General features: G+C 35.7%; 1 pseudogene; it reads left to right on the top strand.

Moving 5' to 3' along the window:
- The first annotated feature begins 1,924 nt into the window (after positions 1-1,924).
- LOC116456222 (transcription factor BTF3-like) lies at positions 1,925-2,410 on the top strand (annotated as a pseudogene).
- Positions 2,411-8,884: the final 6,474 nt, after the last annotated feature.

The following is an 8,884-nucleotide window of genomic DNA, read 5'->3' as shown; positions in this document are numbered from 1 at the left end:
CAGAATTATATAAGGAATACTATTAAAGAAAAGATAAACTGTTTCAATGTAAGAATTAATAATTCCCATTCCAAATATTGCAGGAAAAATGTAATGCTTTTATTACAATTTAGCAACAGACTTTTAATTACTTTAAAGTTTAATTTCAGCATCTGTTTCTTGGATCACACATCAGTATTCTTGTTTATGACTGCTTATTACTTAATTTAACAACTCTAAGCATATAGATCTATTAAAATCATCATAGTCTTAAAGTAAATGCATCCTGTGTATCTAGATAGTAGAAGCTGTCCAATTTCTACGTTGTATTAAAATGTTCATAGTACATGTTTGGGTGACTTTTCTATCCTTAATATAGCATATTTAAAAATGGTTTTAACTTAAACAATTAGTTACTGAATTTCTGTCCATTTAAATATGCTCTTTGTCTCTTGATGTCAGTTTAAATCTTTTTCTTACATGTGGGGACATTATTAAGATTTCCAAAATATACATTCAAATCAACATAAAAAAATACCCAGAATCTTTATGAAAAGTAGACTACTGTAGGGGAGCTTGCTGTCTCATGAAATAATGCCAAAATAGCATTTAAACTATAGGACAGATCATTGTCAAGATTAGACTAGCAAAATCACATGAAAGGGGAATGAAATTTGGGTTAATGCAGTAATTAATTTTTAAAGTCTTCTACAATTCTACTTACTGCATGGGAGAGAGAGCAGCTGGCCTGCAATCTATTTTGCACAGGTGCAAAGAAGAAAATCTTTTGAAAAAAAAAAAAAGAAAAAGAAACAGGTGACCTGACCTAATCTCAATTGGACCTATAAATAAATATACAAATGCATTTTTTTTGTCTCTTAAATGCCCTTAACAGGATGTTCTTGGTTAAAGATTATAGTAAGTAGAACCCAGGATCTAAAACATGGCTTCCTGGATAATAGCACAAAGGCTCTTCAACACTCTCGAGTGAAAAACTGGACATATTTTAGGATATAAACACTTCTGCTATGTCAGGAACTCTCTGAATCTCATGTATTCTGGGCTGGTGGTTCACGTTCTAGAAGAGAAGGAAGAACTTGGGGAGTTGCGTTTGATTATTTAGACTTCCATTTGCTTTGCTTGAACCTCTTGATTTTACATAGACTTAAAGTTATTTACTAAAGCATACTACAGGGTATGCTCTCTGATTGCTGTGAGTTTGTCTTGACAATCCAATATTATGGATTAGTTTATTTTTCTCCAGAATGGGGCAAGATGTGTCAGTGCATGCACATATTCAAAGAATTCAAAGCACATATTCAAATCATTTACTTGCTTAAAATGCCACTACTTTCAGGTTAACTCAATTTGTTTTTTGGGAAATATTCAGGCTTTGGGGTATACTTTTCTTCCCAGTTCGTCTCCCTGGACAACACGTCTCTCCTGCCCGTGTTTCTTACAGCTTCATCATGTATTCTGTTCAGTCTTCAGGTAAAAGTCAGGGCTCACTTTTCTGAGGCTGGTTCTCACGTTCTGTTCTTATTTTGTGGTTAAACAATGGCGATTTTCCTTACCCCCCTTCAACCACAGCTGCGTGGTTCACGAAAGGTAAATAGGAACAATTCTCAGAACATCGTAGTATATGGCTGTTATGGGTTAAATGTCTTTGTATCCTTCAAAACTAATGTTGAAACTTAATACCCAATGCAGCAGTGTTCGGAGGTGGGGCCTAATAGGAGGTGTTTATATCCTGAAAGTCCTCAGGATATAACATAAACCACGTATGTACAACGTTACCTGAAAATCAATTCAGGTTAAAAATTATTTGGTCCCCTCTAGCTGCCCGCTTGCATCCCCACGTGCGTGCGCCTACTCTCAGCGGGTCCACCAGACTCCCTGAGCATCATCCTAATTCCCCACCTAGACCCTTATTGGCTCCGAGAAGATGAAAGACGCAATCATGAACCAAGAAAAACTCGCCAAACTGCAGGTATAAGTGCGTATTGGTGGGAAAGGAACTGCTCGCAGAAAGAAGATGGTTCATAGAACAGCCACAACAGATGATAAGAAAAATTTTAGTTCTCCATAAAGAAGTTAGGGATAAACAATGTCTCTGGTATTGAAAAGGTGAATATGTTTACAAACCAAGGAACAGTGATCCACCTTAACAACCCTGAAATTTGGGCATCTTGGTCAGGGAAGGCTTTCACCGTTACAGGCCAGGCTGAGACAAAGCAGTTGACAGAAATGCTACCCAGCATCTTAAACCAGCCTTGTACAGACAGACTGACTAGGTAAGGGAGACTGCCTGAAGATCTGCCCAAAAACCTCTTGGGGGAAAGCACCGCTTGCTACCGGAAAGGATGACAATGATGAAGTTTCAGATCTTGTGGAGAATTTTGATGAGGCTTCCAAGAATGAGTCAAACTGAATTGAGTCAATTCCTGGAGAAGGTAAAACTCACAGAAGTCACTGGGAGCTGCTATTTTATTATGACTGCTTTAAACAGATTGTTTATGGATCGGATAAAATCTAGACCTTGAATATTTTTAAGTCCAAAACTCTTGGACACTGCAGCGTTTTTCATTTTTGCTTATACACAATTCATTCTTTGCAGCTAGTGAAGTCGAAGAAGCCTGGGGATAAAGTTTGAAACAAAGGTTAAAGAAATTATTTGCTGGAACATAGCCAGATTCAGACATTTCTCCTTTAAACAATATAAATGAATTTTAGAAAATAATAACACATACATTTGAAATTTCAAACAAAAGTGAATAGTATGAGATAGAATTATGTTCAGAGTTATTTAGTATTTAAGTCAGATGTTACACTCCTATTGCAGTGCTTATACTTCAAAACCATGGAAAGTAGACTTGCTGTCTCATGAAATAATGCCAAAATAGCATTTCAACTAGAAGACAGATCATTGTCAAGATTGAACTAGCAACATCACAGGGAATGGGAGTCAAATCCATGTTGGTGCATTTAGTTGTGCCCTCTAATACCACCTCACGTGTTCTGGTAATAGTTTCCTATCTAGAAGTAGCTATTTTAGATCAGTATTTTATTTCTGCTCTTGTGACCTCAATGTTTTGGCTCCTTTGGTTTCTTCTTGGGAATTGCAGAAAGATGAAAGATGAATCCTCTTACTTGCTTGAGGTTTAGATAATCAATTGTTAAAGCTGTACTGCCCTTGTTACAAATTTCTATAACTGTACTTTTTTCGTAAACTCTCTCTTTCCATAATACAGCATCCTAATGGATTGTGCACTGTTTATCCTGGACTATTTCTTTCAGAATCCACTTGTAGACATCACATCACACTGTACATTCTCATCTCCTACTTGTATTTTTTTGCTCTTTCTGCCAAACACACCTTTCTCATATTATTGAAGTCTATTGCCATTGGGCTTTTTCTTTCTCTGTGTTCTTATCTTCTACACTAAAAGCTATTTTTACTCTTTGTTTTACTATTCTACGGTTGGTGCCTAAAGGCCTTTAAGAATAAAAAAGAATCAGTTTTTCGTACATGATCTAAGAAAACCACAATCCTTGGTTTTATAGCATTTTGCCTTTAATCTTTTTTTCATTTGAATTGAGCTATAGAAACTCACATTCTTTAAAATCAGATGGATTCAATAGGAAGGAACCATCCCCTCCTATCAGGTTTTGTTTTTAGATCATCCATTAATGGCATGAAATGCTTTCCTTTTGTATTTTCTGCCTCCATCTCTGTCCTCATCAATCTGGAGTGCTGCTAGATTAATTTTTCTATGAATTAGATATGATTTTCACATTCATGCTCAGAAACAAAGCAGCTTCTACAAACTGAGAGAATAAAATTCACATCCCCTGGCTTGCCATTCAGGGCTCTATACCTACCTTACAGTGACCTTAACCGTATCTGCCCTTCCAGTGTTATTTTTCCCTTCTCTCTTTCATGTACCCGTTCCCTGCATTGCTTGCTCTTCTTTGTACACACGATGTACTCTTTAACACCAGGGACTTAGATTACATTGTTGGCTTCTACATGTACTGTTTTTTTCTTATCATCTCTTAATGACTCATTTCCTCTTTATTCTTCAGGATTTATTTTAGAGATTCCTGGCTTCCTAAGCCTGGAATACTCACCTCTACTATTTGCAGACTCTGAAAATAACTGTCCTCATTCTGAAAATTGGTGGCACTTCTTAAATTCTACCTTAAACTTAATCACTTGTTGATTAATTAAAAATTATTGAGAATCTAACCTGCATTAAACACAGTTTTAGGCTCCAGGGATATAGCAGTGAACAAAGCAGGTAACAATTTCTGCCCTTATAGAGTTTATCTTACAGTGTTACAGCTTCCTAGGAGTGTTTTAAAACATTGATTTATAATTACTCACACTGGTAAGTGAAGACAGAAAAACAAGTGTCAGAATATTTATGTACTTAATGTTTTACAAAAGCAAAAATAAATTAGTTCTTATTAAGAAATGCTGCCAAAATGACTGAAAAGGTGATAGTTCTTGGTATCACTCTATTTTGATGCACTAAGAAATACAGTTGCACTTGGGACATTGATAAATAAGTGCTGCTTTAGGAAAGATGAATTAGTGAAGCCCAAGTTCTCATTTATGAAGGCAGGAGCTAGAGAGAAACACCATAAAAAGACTGCCAAACTCAACAGGAAGACTACCATGTCTGGTGAGCATCCTGCTGTTTCAGGTTATTCTGTGAGGCTTGACTCAGCTCCTCAGCTTCCCCTGATCAAGCAGTTGAGGTGAGGTCCCAGTGATGTTCTTACCATGACCCAAGTGGAGTCACGATGTTATCTTTATTGCCAAACCACTTCTCTTCTTGCCCTACTACCAGTGAAAAAGTTACTGGATGCTGCTACTTTTCTTTTTTGTTGACAGCAAGCCCAACATATAAACATCTTTCTCAAGAACTTGTGTAAGGATTGAAATAAACTCTCCCTTCTGCTTTTCCCTTAAGTGTCCATCAGGATTATCTATTTATTCGGGTCTTTCATGAAGTTATATTAATAATAAAAGTCAAGATTTCACTTGGCTCATGTGGGATCTTGTAAAAGACTCATCTCCATCTGTAATTTTCTGGGGGTTCCCAATGAATGTTTTATATATTTTCATTGACAGATAGACTGGATGATCACATGTTATGGAGTGGGCAGTCTTGTCGTGTCTACTAAATTGTACTGTATTTTCTGGATCCTGTTGTGCTCTTTGGAACCACTTTTGTTTCTTCTGAGTAATGAAATGCCCACCAGGCACTGCTGTTGATGACTGTTGCATCCCTGGATACCACCAAACACTGCAGTCAAGATGTCCCTGTCAGGCCAGCTGCTGTTTTCCACTGGGCACCAAAGACTTCTATCCAGCAACGTTATCATTTTTATCTTTTCCCATGGGGCACCAAAACAGATAAATTGGAGTCTTCATGCAACCAAAACTACTCAGTGGTCTAGGGAGACACGAAATAAATATTGTCTCCTCTTTCAATGTTTTATTCTGTTGCAGGTAGGGACTGGCAAAGAGGAGGCTTTTTGCTCTGGTACATTTCCAGAATAGTTTAGTTATATATATATTTTTAACTTTTTCTGCTTTCCCATTTGTTTCCCTTCCTTCCTCCATTCCTTCCTTTATTCACTTTATTCTCTCTCTCTCTCTCTGCAAATTGTTCACCCTCTCTTTTCCTAAGAACTGAATACTAGTCTTCTGGGCGTAAATAGAGATGGTTAGGTCTTCTTTCTCTTATAATATAAGTGATTTCATAGACTTCTATCTCAAGTGAAAAGATCATGGAGGTCAAACTCAATTCAACAGATAAGCTATGAAATGTTCTATAGTATAATAAGCACACAGAATGTAACTGTTGAATGAAAGAATAAAATCTGTTTTATTACTTACACAAATCTCAGTTTAAATGTAGTCTGAAATCACTGTACAGTTATTTTGGTACCTCATTTATTTCCTCTAAAGTCCTTAGAAATAAGTGTTTGCTTTTATTTAACTTTGCACCTTCTAAGCCTCCTATTTTAATATTTTGTATGTAATTGCCTAAATATGTTTTGAAGTAATGAATATTTCCTTTATAATTGCACTAAAATACATAGGTGTGGTGTATATCATATAGTAAAATATAATTAATAACTGGTATATAGCCTGAATAATCACATTTGGGTAGCCTTAGTATTGCTTGCATATTGTAATTTAAGTTTTGCTAAATGATTATCTTTAATCTTAAGGGCTAAAAACCTGTCCTTTGTAGTCTTACAGATTAAAATTTTCTGCTTGAATTAATTACTAGGAGTAGACATTTTGCAAAATGTGTTTATATGATTTCTATCAAAATGAAGGACTTTTTAAAAAACGAATGAAACAAAGCAGTTAGGTAGTGTCATGAAAGTCAATGTAACACAAAGCAATAATCACAGAATATTATCAATGTTTTAAGAAAAAAAATAAATTTGTCCAGGATCTCATGCTAAATATTATTTATGTTCTGCCTTTGGTATGATTAACTATTTATATGCTACAAATACATATTTTAACATTTTCCCCCTCTTGTAGCAACAGGTCATTGCTTGGCATAATATTTCATCTAATAATTGGTGAATAGTTTTAGGATAGGCTGTAAGATCAGCAATAAGGATGACTTAAAGGAACATGTTCATTTAGTGACAGAAGATGCTAAAAGTAATTTAAAAATGTAGAAGAAATGGTACCCAGAAAAAGGCTGAGTTGTGTACCTGAAGCTGCAGTTATACTGGCAGTTTAGGACGAAACAATTTGAGGTGAGACAGGAGTAACAATGTTAACATGATTGTTCATAGTCATAATGTAAGTGACATGATAGTACTAGACAACTGGAGTGCCTTGGTTAGTCTTGTGTATCTAAACAGGATATTCATGCTAATGTTAACATCAGAGGTTTTAAATGTAGAAACTGATTTTCTCTTAAGACTTACACACTTAGCAAGTAGGCATTAATAAAAAAATTAGTGAATATATGATGTGCAAGTTCCCTAGTTCAGAAAATAGCACTGTCATGTGCTAGTTACTCAGGTCAGAAGAAAGTGCTTTTTTATCTTAAATATCAATCTGTCAGTAAGGCCACTTCATATAATTCCTCAATATTTTATAAATCTTTCTACTTCTTTCATCAAAATCACTGTAGTCCAAGTTGCCATAGTTTTCATCTGAACTATAGAATAGTCATTAAACTTATTTTCCTCATACCTTTTCTCTCTACTCCAATCAGGTTTTTTTTTTTTTTTTGCAGTGCAAAAAAAAAGGGAAAACCTCATAATATCAACTCCTCATAATATCAATTCCCTTTTCAAAGGGAAAACCTCATAATATCAACTCCTTGCAAATAATCTGTCAATTGTTTTTTTTTCTTAGAATAAAGAGAAAATTATTTTAATGCTCCAACAAGGACCAAGAGAATATGGTCACTGTTTCTTCAGTATTATCTAGCTATTGATAACTCCCCAAATCTGTAATTACAGCTCATCTTGTCTCATAAACTCCAGACACATATCCATTTGCTTAAATGGTTAAAATGGACTCATTCTCCTCTGCACAGATTTTGGAAACTTTGATAAATTGTGTCATGGCATTTTGCAATTTTGTTTAGGTTGTTCCTTTTCAGCATTACATTGCTCATAATACTTCCTTGTTGTTTTTAAACTATCTGTAGGTTTGATATCTTGTAATGTTAAATTTATTCTCAGAGGTTACTTCAGAATACTTTTCAAGAATGTTATGGTTGAAAATTACTAATCTAATATAGTAATCTCCTTGCAGAGATAGTAGACTTCAAAATATTATCAATGTTTATCTGGAGCTAGATAACAAGTAATTCTGATTTTCTTCGCATGTTTTCAAAATTCACTACAATAAAAATGTTTTGTTTCTGTAATTATAATTTTTAAAAATGAGGGCTCGCAGGCTGGGCGTGGTGGCTCATGCCTGTAATCCTAGCAGTTTGGGAGGCCGAGGCAGATGGATCACCTGAGGTCAGGAGTTTGATACCAGCCTGGCCAATGTGGCAAAACCTCATCTCTACTAAAAATAAAAAATTAGCTGGCTGTGTTGGCACGCGCCTGTAATCCCAGCTACTCAGGAGCTTGAGGCAAGAGAATCACTTGAACCCCGGTGGGCGGACGTTGCAGTGAGCCGAGATCGCGCCACTGCACTCCAGCCCGGGCAACAAGAGAGAAACTCCGTCTTAAAAAAAAAAAAAAAAAAAAGAGGGCTCTTTTGAAAAAGTCAAGGTCTGAATTAAATACAGTATAGCTGGTAGAATGAACTGTTAATACAGTTACAACTGCAAAGTCTTTACAAAATATGAAAAAACATATAAAAGCACTGGAAGGCATCCTATATTAGACAGAAGCTGGAGACTATGCTCTTGAAAAACTGTAACTATACAGGATAAAAGTCATGACCTTGTAGCTATTTTTCGTGCAGTTTCTCCCAACCACTACGTCTATGGCAGCAGAAAACTAGTTTTACTTGCTGGAGATGACCAAGACACAAACAAACAAAAATAAACTCAACTCAAGGCTGGAACAATAACTGGAACTTTCAGCGGGAAATACTATGAGACTACAGAATTATTGAGAACAAAACTGAGTATAAACTGCCTGAATCCCTAATTCACAGCTAAACTATATGCGTACAGGAACAAACCTAGAAACTTTCCAAAACCAGGCAAATATCAAAGAGGAAAGTCATCTTGAAAGACAGAAAGACACTCATCAAGATTTGCGTTTTAACTTAGTCATTTTCCAAATTGTGCTCTCAGCTGTTGCCAAATGCAGGGTATACAGAGTTAATACTTTGAGTCCAGTCTAGGGAATTGCCTAACAGAACCACAACAACAGTAAACATAGA

The sequence above is a fragment of the Hylobates moloch genome, unplaced genomic scaffold (genome assembly GCF_009828535.3).
Source record: "Hylobates moloch isolate HMO894 unplaced genomic scaffold, HMol_V3 SCAFFOLD_16, whole genome shotgun sequence".
NCBI classification, from domain to species: Eukaryota; Metazoa; Chordata; class Mammalia; order Primates; family Hylobatidae; genus Hylobates; species Hylobates moloch.
This window is presented reverse-complemented; position numbering and strand designations above follow the sequence as displayed.